This window comes from Schistocerca gregaria, chromosome X (genome assembly GCF_023897955.1).
Source record: "Schistocerca gregaria isolate iqSchGreg1 chromosome X, iqSchGreg1.2, whole genome shotgun sequence".
NCBI classification, from domain to species: domain Eukaryota; kingdom Metazoa; phylum Arthropoda; class Insecta; order Orthoptera; family Acrididae; genus Schistocerca; species Schistocerca gregaria.
This window is the reverse complement of record NC_064931.1, coordinates 812534254-812549486: the sequence shown is the minus strand read 5'-3', so window position 1 is coordinate 812549486 and position 15233 is coordinate 812534254.

Here is a 15233-nt window from a genome sequence, read left to right as displayed (position 1 = left end):
TGATACAGTGAAATTGAAGATCCCTCATCTTCGTCGTTGTTTTGAAACTTGCCATTGTTTTGAAGTTACAAAGGAGACATAAGAGAGATTTTCTAACCGACACTGCTCGTGTTATTGTTATTTCCCATACTTTCCTCAATCCGTGCTCAGGCGTCATCTGAATGACAACAACAGTTCAATAACAATTAATCATTGCAGAAAGGTGCCTTCCTAAAAAGAAATTCTTTCTTTAGGCTAGTCTTTTGCTTCCCATTGAAAGCTCTGAAGTACCTTTGAATTATAGAGTTTTTTCTGTTATACAGCACTGGTAAACGACGTTTTATTGCTGTAGTGCACTGAAGAAATAATGACTGTTCAATTAATTCCCTTAATTTACAAATTTTGTATCTGAAATGCTCAGAAACTGACGTTTTTTGCTGTTTGTTCTTGTCAGTAAACTAAAGTTCGGCATTAAATATGTATTCACATCTACATCTACATGGATACTCTGCAAATCACATTTACGTGTCTGACACAGGGTTCATCGAACCACCTTCACAATTCTCTATTATTCCAATCTCGTATAGCGCGCAGAAAGAACGAACCCCTATATCTTTCCTTACAAGCTCTGATTTCCCTTATTTTATCGTGGTGATTGTTCCTCCCTATGTAGGTCGGTGTCAACAAAATATTTTCGCATTCGGAGGAGAAAGTTGGTGATTGGAATTTCGTGAGAAGATTCCTTCGCAACGAGAAACGCCTTTCTTTTAATGATGTCGAGCCGAAATCCTGTACCATTTCAGTGACACTCTCTCCCATAACCCGCGATAATACAAAACGCACTGCCCTTCTTTGAACTTCTTCGATGTGCTCCGTCAGCCCTATATGATAAGGATCCCACACTGTGCAGCAGCATTCTAAAAAAGGACGGACAAGCGTAGTTTAGGCAGTTTCCTTAGTAGATCTGTTACATTTTGTAAGTGTCCTGCCAATAAAACGCAATCTTTGGTTAGCGTTCCCCACAACATTTTCTGTGTTCCTTCCAGTTTAAGTTGTTCGTAACTGTAATTGATACAACTTTGTATCCAGTCGTCTATAGTTTGATGAATGCAAATTATGTGCAGACAGACCGAAATGTTTCAAAATGGAAGATACGAAAAGCATCGTCCTTATTTGTAACTATGAAAAGCAACAGCGTAAAAAATTTTACCACTTCAAGTGAGAACAATATAGAACGAATTATAATTCAGATTATTCAATTGAGGGTGAAGCACTGCAATAATTACAGTGACGCACGCTTCTCAATAATCTATGTACCATTTTTATTTTCATACAACATAGGTCAGCCTGTTTAGTCGCTGTAGATTAACATGACAACCATGCATTTCAAATTAACACTGTGGTGTAATATTGCAACAAATATCCAGTAAGCAAAGCAGAAATTAAATCCAGTGTCTGTATTACCCGTGTTACTACTGCAGTAGTATAACAAGCGTTGCCAACACGATGAAAATAATAATTCTTTATTGGAATATTAGGCGCGTTATTGGTGTAATATTATATCGGACTGCAGAAGTTAGAGTTTTGCTATTTAGAACCACTCCAGAAGAGTCCTTATTGATGGTTTTTGATATACTGAATTCCTAGTTCAGCAATCTTTAGTCCTTTGTTGCCTGAGCTTGGAATCTCTATCTTTTATTATAGATTTATGTCTGGCTTCTAGGTAGTGTTATGAAAGAGTGAACAAGTTTTTAAGCTAGTTGGTATAAATCGCATTCATTACAGGTAATGTTATAAATACCAATTAATTGCACAGGGGCTGTTTGTCTATATAGTTCAGCAGGTTTTCGCCCACTATATCTATACTATAAGACCAACTGAGCAATATTTCACTTTCTAGATATTGTCAGCTCTGGTAGAGAGTTTCCATCGATGTAGGTGAGGGCATTCCTCTTAACAGATATTGGAGATACTGTTACTGGCTATGAGTATATTTATGGTCTTCTGTTTTTTTCCACTAAAACTCTCTATAGCGATGGGATAGTTACGATTATTTAAGGATACCGACTTAACAGTATAACATTTCAAATAAAAATATTTTTCTGTTTAATGTAACAGCAGGTGTCGAAATTGAACTGAGATGTAACATAGATCACTAGGTACATAAAAGAATCTAGTTGAAAGAAGTATGTAAATATCTCTTTATGGTAATTTCTGAAGTAGTGGCTTCCTGTTCAAAATATTGGGCAGGAAACAAATTTTGAGGATTTGCGGAATATGTGTATAGGGAACTAATCTGTAAGAATCTCCTGAATGCTAAGGTTTTTGACAGAATGACTTGTTTCTAGGACTAACGATTAGTTTACTTCTGTACTCCGCAAGCCACCTTATGGCGTATGGTGGAGGTTACCTCTGATGGCATTATCACTTCTCCCCTTCCCTTACCACTTAGTGAACACGGTGTGGGGGAAAAATCTCCGTTAAATGGGTAATCTATCGTCAACCTGAAGGTTGGTGTCAGCACCACAGTGCTTTACATAGCATGGGACTCTAGGAAGTAGTACGCCATTGCCTTCCTCCATACGGCATATGAGCTTCGATTCTCTCGTTATTGTCATTTCAGGAGAGTTATGACGGAGAAAATAATAAGTTTCCGGCTCTTCTTTGGCTGTAGACCACACCGTGATGCAGAGCATCTGTCTTGTAGCGCTTTCCATTAGAGGTTTATTGTTCGCCTATCGAAAGCTCTCGCGTTTACTAAACGAACAGCCCTTCGTTGAATCTACTGTCCCTCTTCTGTCTATCCAACTTGGCGATGGTCCCAGTCTGAATTTGACTCAAGACTCTGTCAAACGATTGTATTTAAGGCACTTCTTCCGTGGATTAATTGAAATTCCTTTAAGATTCTTCCAATGAATCTTTCTCTGGCACTTGCTTTTCCTACAACCAGTTTTCTGTTGTAATTCCACATTTGATCGCTCTGGGCGGTTACACCCAGGTATTTTACGGTTGCTACAGTTTCCATTGATTTTTCATCAGTACCATAATCGAACAGCAATGGATGTGCAAGACATTACATATATTTACGTTCACGTTCAACTGCCAGTCTTTGTACCGCTCACTCATCCTCTGCAGTTCTTCCCGCATTTCAGTGAACTCTTCTGGCGTTGCCACCTCTCTATAGACAACTGCATCATTTTGCGAACACTTTCATGATGTATACGATGTTAACCACTAGATACGAGACTGGAATAGAAGGGAGAACCGATAGAGGTACTCAGGGTACCCTCCTCCAGACACAGTCAGGTGGCTTGCGGAGTATGGATGTAGAGGTAGATGTAGATCATTAAGTGTTTGTTACAAATAGTAAAGGTTCTATACTCTCCGTTGTGATAATCAGGAAATTACTTCTACATCTTTCGATTTCGTCCCTTTAAGAACGGTGTGACGAGTTCTGTATGGTAGGATGTCGTAAAGCCAGCCACAAATCTGCTCCGGTACCTGATTACCTCGTACTTCTATCACTAGACGACAATGCGGAACTGTATAGAATATTTTCCGCGAGAGCAGGAACAGAATGTCAGCTTAGATGGTTTTTGGTGACCTGGATTTCATGGACGAACCATGGGAGCTGTGTTTCGCAAACTCTTTGTTAAGGAAATCCATGTTGAATTCTGTAGTGGAGATCATCGTTCTCCACAAATGTCGTAGTGCGTGAGCATAAAACACAATTCAACAACAGACTGACACCCGCGATGATTATGTGCGTGTGCCCGACGTCCTTTCTCGAAAATGAGAATGACGTAGACTAGTGGCTCGGTACTTTTCGGTGTTGTCGCGACTTAAAATAAATTGCAGCCACTAACAGTCGGTGAGCGACCTCAGTGCGCGGTTGTGCGAAGTGTGTGGGTAAGGCGGGGGACCAGTATTCGATCCCCACTGAGCTTCAGAGCTGCCGGCTGTGTATTAAGGCCCACCCCAGGCTGTTTGCCATTTCATGTTCGGAATGAAGGTACACGAATTCTCTGTGGAAGTGCCGTCAGGCTGGAAATGCGCCGCCCGTCACTGTATGGGCGCCTGCTGTTTTCAGCTAATCCTTTGTCGTGTTCACGGCATTAATTGAGGCAGCGTTCATCTGAATGCGGAGAGCCGACAGCGGGACATGCCGCCTCTTACGCTCTGTCCCTGCTGGCTCGCAGATCGATTCGCAGGTAACGAATATCTGTAAAGCGCCTTTATTTTATCACTTGCAAAAATGCCCTTCGACAAGCGTCTACCAGATTAAAATATATTTGCTTTCCTCTCTTTCACGGAAACAGAAGTACCGGCGCCTGTCAGATCTCACTGAGCGAAGTTGTACAAAATTCGCTGCCGCATAATTATGCGCGATTTAAAGTGCATTTGCTTGTTGCATCATTGCACAGGGATGTGTTTTCCGCTTGTTCCTACGGCCTTGCAAATCAGTTTGACAAGTTTAGTCACGACAACCGACTGGACACCTTCACTTTAGAGCACTAAACGAGCTTGTACATGGAATCAAACAAAACCGAATCCCCATGAAGCATTTGCTAAAAGCTACCCAGTGGCCTCGGCTAAAGCAGAAAAAAATGCTGCTGGGCAAACAGTTGCCCTGCTCACACACATGTGACTCGTTATTCCAAATTGTAACGCATCGAAACGGGGCAAGTTGTACAGCAGGTGATACTCACACAACACTGAAATGCAAGCCAGCAGATACAACATAAAGAAGAGCATGAAAAAGTGGCAGTGGTCGTAATATTTCTGCAAACATAGAGAGGAATTAATATACTGTGTACATAGATATAGCAAAATATTAGTACTTACAACCTTAAAACATCAAAATGAGAATTAACTGTGCTACTACAGAACAGATGGCCACTTCTGCATTGGCCCAAAGTAAAAATAAAATATTAAATAATAATTCGAATATTACGGAAGGTATAACATTTTTATACATCACATATGCACATTTCTCGAATGTACTACGTGTTTAGTGTTACAAAGTTCTAATCATGTGATGTCAACAGTCGATTATAATATTAAATTATCCTTTAGCAGTGTCATGTTCATACAACTTGCTTTGTCTTATATTAACCTCGAAAAGGGAGCAATGAAAGCTAACCGGCGTTTCTGTCGTTGACACTTAACGAATAGCTGATGCTATTAGGTCGTTATCGTGAACGTTACTAAGATTATACAATTTTTTATGGTGGTTACCTTCTTTTTTTCCACTCTGGCCTATAACGTATCCGTACCTTCAGGCAGTCCCAAAATAGTTGTAGACCTCATCTTGAGATAATAATGTATCCCTTCAGTATACAGAACAAGACATCATTCGAATTTTCTTTGAATTAACGTTCTGTGCTCGGGTTCAGAGAAGAATCGTTGCACTTGTTGTCTCTACTGCACGAATCGTCATTAGTATTAGTTTCCAGATTCCGTAACGTTAATCATACGTTTGTACAGTACCTATCTATCTTGTCAATAAATTTAATTTTTAATAATGTAATTAAGTAAATGGCATGCGAAATATAACATCTTTAGTTTAACGTGGCTATCGTCATTCGTTATTATTTTACAGAACCTGTGAACGTTAGAAGAGATAATTTTTGTAACTTTAACCACACGTTTGTGCGGTTTCCATTTCGTAAATAACTTTTCTTTTAAATATCGTAATAAATTCAGTAACTTATGAAGACTAAGATCTTTAATTTAACCTGCTATCTCACAGTACCCCATCAGTTTTTTCATCTAAAAAGCTGTTTATGAGTATGATTTTATGTCATTCTAAACTGAAACACTGATCACGTTGTTCCGTTGTGAGCTGCCAGTATTCTATCAACTGCAATCTGTAACATTCCAACACTGGGAAAATTTCGTGGCTGCTCTCAAAAACCACTACACTTCCGTGGCGCTGTTTATCACGTCACCTCCGACAAATGGTCTACTGATGATGCAATGTAGTTAATGTCATACGAATACAGAAAGCACTTAGTATTTCATATTTTTGAAGATATAATATGCCAACTGCAAACTCATATGAATTAAATTTTCGTTGTGACAGAGCAATTAAAATAATGCAACTATTACAATTTTAACTACACGCTGTTTCTTCCATTACTGACGTTGGACTCAGAATTTTTGTCTCTACTAAATTAATATCTTCAACTTTTAAGTGTGGCGTAAGTTCTACTCTAATAAATTTCTGCTACATATATACATGGTTGCCAAGTGGCGCTTTGTTCTTGTTTTGTAAAACGATAACATTTAAGACGTAAATTGATCTAGATTAATCTAATATATTGTGATGTTCTGCACATTTAATAAGATAATGACATTTTTGTGCAATTTTTTAATCTTCAGTAGTTTTAGACCTATTTTGTGGTACCGAGTAACAACAAGAGTAGCTTTTTCGACTGTAGTTACAACATAGCATTAATATATTCGTTGTGACTCAGTTGGCATCCTCTGTCACTAACAATCGAGTTAACGTATTTTATGACTTCGTGAAAGCTGCTGACGTTATCTCGACAAGTTCGCACTGACTACTCACTAACTGCAAGATAGTAGCGCCTGATTCTTACATGCGTACAAGTTGAGATACGTTGTCTACTTAGAGAAATGTCTCCAATACTAATACACGTGTCAAGTAGTGCCAGCATCATTTTCATTCCACGCAGTAAACTTTCCTATTCGACATATAAGTCTGTAAATCGAGCAGCGAAACAAATATTATGCTCAATTTATGATATCAGGAAAGCAGAGGTACTGGCCTATGTTGTATGCAATACTACTAAGGAAAGAGGAAAACAGTGGAATGTACAGGCTTGTACACCTAAAGAATAGTATACCCTGCGAAATGACCTTGAATACAAAATCAGAGAGATTCGAGCTGATATGAAAGTTCGTCAACACTCATTCTTGCTGCATATCATTCGTGACTGGAACAGGAACGAAGGGGAGTGCCTACAATCGCCCGCCATAGACCACTACTTGAGATGTGTAAAAGTAGTTGTATATCTCTCAAGAAGTCGTACGTACTCTGCATGTTAGCCACGAAGTAAAATCCTTACACCTAAATATTATCAGCTCTTTTAACCAACGGCACTACCAAAGTGAACTGTCTCTCCGTAAACGTGGTTTCTTCGTGATTTGTGAGCTAACTTACACTAAAAAATTTCTGGCAAGGCTTAGTGTTCCCCTCTGTCACAATATTAAAAAAACGGTACTGAAGAAGTTATTCATGAAATTTCTCCTCAGGTTGCTAAATTAAGAGATGAATGTCGGAGTGATTTCTTCAAATCATAGTCAAAACCCCTTCCATGTACTCCTTAAGTACTCCATCTCTAGAGGTCTTTGTGTCTACAATATGTTCAATTCTAACCTCCCTTCCTGTATTTTTATGGGTATAACGTTAAATTTTCAACTCGTCGAAGGGAGCCTTTGAGAGTCACAACTGGGAAGCTACAAGCAGTTCGGATGACGACTGCCCCCACATGTTAACGTAACACCACTGGCGCTTACTCAGTGTTCTCCTCGTTAAACCAGCGGACTACAAGCGCACGGAGGCACAGTTTTATCGACTATAGTACCGCACTAGCGATACATCCTCTCGAGCAAAATGTAGCCCCTTGTCAAGATTCCATAAAGAAATGAGACATGCCGAGGAATCGGGGGCATGCGAGCTCCAATCCAAACTCTCATTCTGTAACAAAACAGCTAACACTTGCGTGCAGTTTATGAAAAAAAGGCAAGGAACATCGGAAAGGATAATGATAAATACTTAATCGGACTCATAACCTACACTGCCGCCCTGAATTTCTGTAGATATTTCGTCGGTTTTGTCCTCCTGTAAACATCATTTCTATGCCGACGACCTCCAGCTCTACCTAAGCGTCAGACCTGAAGACGTAAATACTGCAATCGCTCTGATGAATGATGATCTGTCTTCAGTAGTGACATGGGCGAAAAACCTGGGGCTTAAATTAAACGCAAAAAAGACGCAAGTAATCTTAATAGCCCATCAGAAATTAATAAGTTCAGATTTCCGCGAACGGCTACCTCCTATTCTGCTCGACGGTACTCCAATACCATATCATAAAACAGTGAAGAACTTGGGTGTAACTTTGGACGAGCATCTCAACTGGGCGGAGAATACAGTCGCAGTGTGCCGAAAGACGTCTGCTTGTCTCTATGCTCTCAAAAAGTTTCGGAACATATTCCCACAGGACTTGAAACGCCAGCTCGTGCAAGCACTCGTTCTACCGAACCTCCACTATTGTCATGTGATTCAACAAGGCGTGAGTAGTGAAAACAAAAGACGGCTAGAGCTAACCATGAATGCATGTGTGCGTTACACCTGCAACATTCGCCGATATGATCATGTTAGTGCTTCATACTCCGAGCTAGGGTGGCTGCGGCCGGACAAACTGCGTGACTACCACACTCTATGTCTACTTCACCGACTCCTCGTCGCGCAAGCACCCGAGTACCTAGCTTCAGAGATTAAAAACCTGTCATGCCATCATAATCGAAACACGAGGTCACTCTTATCTGGTATCCTAACTGTGCCCACTCACAAAACAAAAACTTTTGCAAACTCCTTATCAGTTGCCGCTGTCCGCCTCTGGAACAAACTGCCCCTTACCTTGAGGAAAATTCAATCTCCTGTTGCTTTTAAGAAGAAGTTGAAGCATTTCCTACTATCATCCGCATAAAATTCCCCACAAAATTAATGTGCAAGGCCAATCCTCTCATCTGTCAAATAGCAAAGCTAGCGTCTCCTATCTTTCTCCTGAGATGCCTTCCTCTTCATCTATTCTCTATTAGCCACGCAGTCTCCTTTTCCTTTATATTTTCCTTAATTATGTTTCATCATGTCTCTCTATTCTTCTCCTCCCTTCGCCATGAGTCTCCCTCATACTCCCTGCTGCCAGCACTCCTATCTGAAATCTTTCTCTTCAATAATGTATTTTTCGAGGTGTACCTTTCTAATTGTTTATCTCACTTTTTGTATTAGATGTAGTTTAACATGCCTACTAAAACATATGATTGTAAAATAAGTAGAATGCCTGGTTAGATGTAAGAGAGGGCCTAATGGCCCTAATCTTGCCAGGTTAAATAAATAAATAAATAAATAAAATATTTGTACCTTCAACTATCCGTTTCATAGCTAGCTAGCTAGTGTTGATAAGGGGCCCTTGGAGAAGACACAGACTATAACACTGCAACTGGATTTACATAGTTTGTGCAATCAAATACCAAATTTGGTTTATTACATAATATCCCCAAACAGAACAAATAGTCCTGTCACGGAAAAGACACGTATAACACTTCTGTCCGCTATTGCTATACCACAACCTTAAAGTTGGAGGCAGGTCATGAAATAAAACTATCTTGTTAAAGCAATTACGGTATAAAGCAACAGAGCAGTGTTACCACCGGAGAGGAATTTTGTTATGTTGACCGTGAAATACCTAACGGAGGTAGCTTATCGGAAGTGAAAGCCAGAATTTCGTAAATATTTAAACAGTAACAAACAATAATTTGCCTGTGCACAGTGCCCAAATGATAATAACAACGGTCGCCAGCCTAATAAGGCATAAGAATGCGTAACATTCTTATTCAAGAAACTGAAAGTAAGTAACTTCAATGGACAATCACAGCCTATACTTCGTCAAATGAGAGTGCAATGAACTCTCGCACCTGCATATTTTCAAGGATAAAGAAAGTGCTAACAGTTATAGGAGAACATCGCTATTTGCATAATGGTAACAGATACTTTTGCCTTCAAGGCTTGGTCAACTGAATGGTCTCAAGAACGTTACTATTAATTTTCACTGTAGAATCATAAATTTGACAAAAGTTTAATATTACTTTTCAAACAAATTCCTATCTGACATGAAATATGGATATGGTCCACCGCAAATTTAGTTACTGTGCATAGATTAAGTCTTTCACTACTAAACTCCTTTTTACTTGGAATGAAAATTAAATGGAATTCACTAACAGATTACTTCTCACTGTCTTTTGAATAAAGAAATTATTGTTTTCATACATAGTGGTCTTTCTATTAATCGTTATCTAGCGTGAACACAATAGACTAACTGTTGATCCTGTTACACCATTAATATTCACTTTTAATACACAAGAAAAGCACAATATTGTACAGAATTTCACTTGAATAGCAAGAATAATTGAAACTTGCTATAATTAAGTAACTTTGTGAATTTGAACTACTTTCATTGGAGGGGGCCCCTTAATATTGATCACTGTAGCAGAGCATACTAAACACACTTTCACTACACTAAAGAAACAAGCCCTTAACAAGTATGAACGTGTAATCTTCAGCCGGGCGGGGTGGCCGAGCGGTTCTAGGCGCTACAATCTGGAACCGCGCGAACGCTACGGTCGCAGGTTCGAATGCTGCCTCGAGCATGAATGTGTGTGATGTCCTTAGGTTAGTTAGGTTTAAGTAGTTCTTAGTTCTAGGGGACTGATGACCTCAGCAGTTAAGTCCCATAGTGCTCAGAGCCATTTTGTAACCTTCAACAGTGTTAGTTCTCAACTCTTACTGCAGTAAAAAACAACCTGATGTGGTTATAAGACAATAGCTCACCTTTGGTTGATTTTCAACAGCCTGCACTGTGATCCTTTACCAAGTAAACTTTATAAGCCTTAGTTTTGAGAACTTTCGCTTTAGAAGTTTGCAATAAAATTTTAATAAGCAGTTTTAATAGAAAAATTATTTTCAGCAAGCATTATTTACTATTTACTCATTTCTGCTCAAACACTGAGCTTTAATGTTCTTTCAGTAAGTACACTCGGTAATTACTTTAGCACGGGAGGGGTCCTAGGTGGTTGTGTGACTAGGAAAAAAATGCAAGGTAGGTATACGAGTTCGAGTGTACGTTACCTTATATTTGTGCACACTAAAACATCCAATGAGCTGATCCTTCACCATACATTTCTACTATTCCTTGGTTCCTTTTCAGTGATTGCGCAATGTGGTGGCGATTGCATGTTGGAAGGTGTATTTGCAGGTGGAATCGCTGGACTCTTTCATTTCTCGGTGGCGATGATAGATATCAATTCCAGAATAGTTCCAGCTCTTTATCCATCCGTCCGAGGAATTGGAAAGCGGCACGGAAAACCTCTCTCGGCACCAGCTAAATACACAACTTTTACATGAGCAGTTGACAGTTTGGTAACTCTTCCCCGACTGACTCTTTGTTCCACCTTGCTATCCATGCCAACCACAGTTCCGTTCCCAAGGGGAACCACAACAACTTTTACATATGAAATAACTAAGAACCCTAAGTGAAGATTAGCAGTTTACATAACAGTAACCGAACGTATTAAATAAAACAGAACATTTGCACATATTGACATTTCTACAAAAAATTATTCCCCCAAGAGCCAAATATATACAGTAAGTTTTGTTTCCCTCCAAATGAGACAGATAATTTAAATGATAGATACACTACATTGCATAGAATCAAATGATGACATCAAAGTTTTTACAAAGAAAGGAGTATACTTTCGTGCTATTAATGCAATCAAACAATATTTACAGAAACTCAACGATATAACACTAAATAAAACCAAAAGCAAAATAAATCAGTACAGCATTACAGCTATGGTGTTACAAGAACAGTCAGAAGTACTTCTTATGAGCCTCTGTTTTAGCCTTTGACTGGTGCACAGTCAGCTGAAAATGCGCTGTGCAGAGACTGACTTTACATCAAGTATCCTTGGCTTAGCGCACAACTGAAAATATGCGAAAGCCATATTATTTATTACCAAAACTGACAATGATACAGAAAGGAGGTCTGAATGCAGTCCAAAAATCTCTGATCCACTGCCCAACACAATAAAATTTTAGATGTGATCCGCAATCATTTTTACTAGACAACTGTCTGCTTTTGACGAATTTTTAATTAAAACACTGGCAGCATTTGTTGTAGTAAAGCACGACTATATAATTACTTACTTCGATATCTGTGCTTCACTCGCAACTTCAGTAGCGATAAAGTGTAATAAGTTTATTCTTAGTACAGTAAGTGGCCGGCATGCAGCCATCAACAGAATTAAGTCATGTCTGTGGAGCCTTTAAATGGCTCATTCCATTCAGTTTCCATAGATATTGTGAAAATCATTAGTGTAATATGTAATATCTCTTGGTCTTACTAATTTCAGTGAATTTCGTTGTTGATGTTACGTCTGGTTTGCATCCAGGAAGATGTTTCTCATTGTGGCAAACGTTCCCTACAAACACTAACCAATCATTGAGAAAACACTATAATAAACCATGGAACAATTTGAAAATTGTATTATTGCTCTAGAGAAAGGAACAAGAACTTTGAAATTTCCAGTCAAACTGTTTTTCTGTCCGACACGGCAAAGGACTTGGAAGATCATTTAATTAGAATGGGCACTGTTTTGGAAAGAGGTCAGACAAGCCTTTATTATACTAATGGATGTAAGTTGTGATAGTTACTTTTCTCTTCTGCTTTTTCCCCCAGTATTCTTTCATCTTCTCACTATGTATCCTTTTTCTCTCCTCAGACCAATTTGGCCCTCTCTTCGTCTCCCTCCTGCCTTGAAATCCTTCCATTTTACCACTTCCTTCTTAAAAATCTCTCTTTCTGTTGCGTCTTTTTCACTTATGTTGGTTATCTACTAATTTTTCCTGACTTCTTGAATCCAGGCTATTGTTGACTTCTTGTTGCTTGGTTGGCTGATTTGGCTGAGGGAACCAAACAGTAAGATCGTCAGAATAGGGAAGGATGGGGAAGGAAGTCGGCCGTGCCCTTTAAAAGGAAGCATCCTGGCATTTGCCAGAAGCGATTTAGGGAAACCACGGAAAACCTAAATCAGGATGGTCAGACGCGAGTTTGCAACGTCATCCTCCCGAATGTGAGACCATTGTGCTAACCACTGCGCCACCTCGCTCGGTAACTTCTTGGCCCAGTGATGTATAAAAATCTGTTTGGTTAACCTGTTACCATTCATTGTGCATAAATGTCCAAAACGTAGCAGTCGACTCTTCCGTAGAGCTTCAGTCAGGTTTTCTATGCTCCTCATTACTTCTTAATTTTCATACCTCTGCTTTTCTTAGTGGACCAGGTATTGTTAGAATGATTCTTCTTCCTAGGACTTCAAGTTTGTGTGATTAGTGATTCAGTACTAAACGTTCACTTGCATAAAGAGATACTGGTTTTACTACTGTGTTGTAGTGATGTATTTTTAAATTTTTAGACGGAGACCTTTTGTTGTAAATGTTGTTGGTTATACCATATGCTCTCTCCATTTTACGTACTCTTTCTTCTACAACGAATTATTCTAAGCCATTTTCTTCAGTCATTTCTCCCAAGTATTTAAATTTACTACCGCTCTTTATCTGTCCAATATCTGTTACTGGGATTTCTGGAGCATTTTCTGTTTTTGTCATAAATTTTGTTTTCTCTACAGAAATTCTTAAACTTCCTTTGTTGGCTACTTTTTCTAAGACGCTCATTTGTATTTCTGCACTTGTTAGGTTTTCAGTAAGAATGTCAAAATCATCTGCAAATGCTAGACAGTGAATTTCAGTATCTTTGTTCTTAGTCCCCAGACTGCCTATGCCTTATGTTCTGTCATTTTTGTTTCCATTAACTTACTATTTTCCCTAGAATGCAGCTGAAGAGTAGTGGAGACAGGTCTTCACCTAGCCTTACATTTGTTTTTATTTTGAATAACTTAGATACTTCAGAACGAAAGTTTACTTTTGGTTTAGTGTCTGTGAGCGTCTCACGAATAAGGGTCGCTAGTTGACATTTAATACCAAATTGTCGGGTCACTTTATCTAGTGTTTCTCTATCAGCTGAATCAAATGACATTTTAAAATCTCTAAATGTTATAACTGTGTCTTTACAGGTTGTAAGCCTGTGACTTTAGGTTGTGAATCTGTTCTCCGCTAGATCCGCTCTTTCAAAATCCACTCTGATATTCTCCCAAATGATTATCAACTGTTGCTTCTACCTTGTTTAGCAATATTGTTGAAAATATTTTATAGCCCACTGACAACACAGCTATACCTCTGTAGTTATTTACATCATGCTTATAGCCTCTCTTGTGCAGAGGATGGATAAGAGCCATTTTCCAGTGTTGTGGAATCTTTTCAGTTTCCCATACTTCTTCAAACATGATCTGAAGTTTAGTTTCTGTTTTCGGTTGAGACCATTACTAGTTGATCTGTAATACAGACTTCTCCACTGGCTCTGTTATTTCTCAGTGTCTTTATTCCTTTTTCAGTTTCTTCAGCAATAGGTGGTGGAGCTGCGTCTGTGTCTTCATGAAGGTCTGCAAATTCTAGCGTACTGTTCGGTCCCTCACTCTTCAAGAGTTGTTCAAACTACTTTTCAGTATTTCACAGTTTTGGGTATTGCTTAGGCCTATTTTACCATTTTCATATCTGACGTCTCACAATATCGTTTAGCACCCTTAATCATTCTTGCTGTTTCTTTCCTTTGCGTTTTAAATTCATCAAGATCCTCTGTCTTCCCAGAACATTTCCATTTTTCCCATTATTTTGTTCATTCTGCAACTGATTTTTGACACGTTTCATTCCAGCAGACCATTTTTTTAAAATTTTTTGTTGATTCAAACACATTCTTCGCTGCTCTATTGATTTCTTTGGATAATTCTTCCCATTTCCCTGATTTAGATGTTTTAATTTCTTCTCGAAAATGTTTTGTTCGTTCTTTTGTGATGTTGAGCCTTTCTGTGTTACATTTAATCAGTTTTTCCTCTCCCTTTTGGTTTTTATTAGGGAGAAGTTTCAGTTCAGTTTTAGTCAGCTAATTATCAGAGTCAAATTCCCTGGTTCTTCTTACTTTTACATTCATGAATTCGTTCATATTGCTTTGAGAAATAGCCACATGATCTAACTGGATCTTCCCTGGTATTATATTTAGGTACATGAATGTTTTTGCTTTTCTCGGCAGTTTATTGAAGGAATTTGCAATTAACTTCAACTCGGATGTTTTCAAATATTAATTAATCTTGTGCTATTTTTGTTCGTTCTCTTAGGGACTGGATATCCTCCTACTATTTTTGCGAAAAGCTTTTCCCCTCCCTGTTTGTGCGTTAAAATCTTCCAATATTACGACAGCATTTGAATTTGGAATTTTTGATATTTTGTCTTCCAAAAGTCCCCCGTATGCTTCCACTTCACTCGAATTTTCCTTATT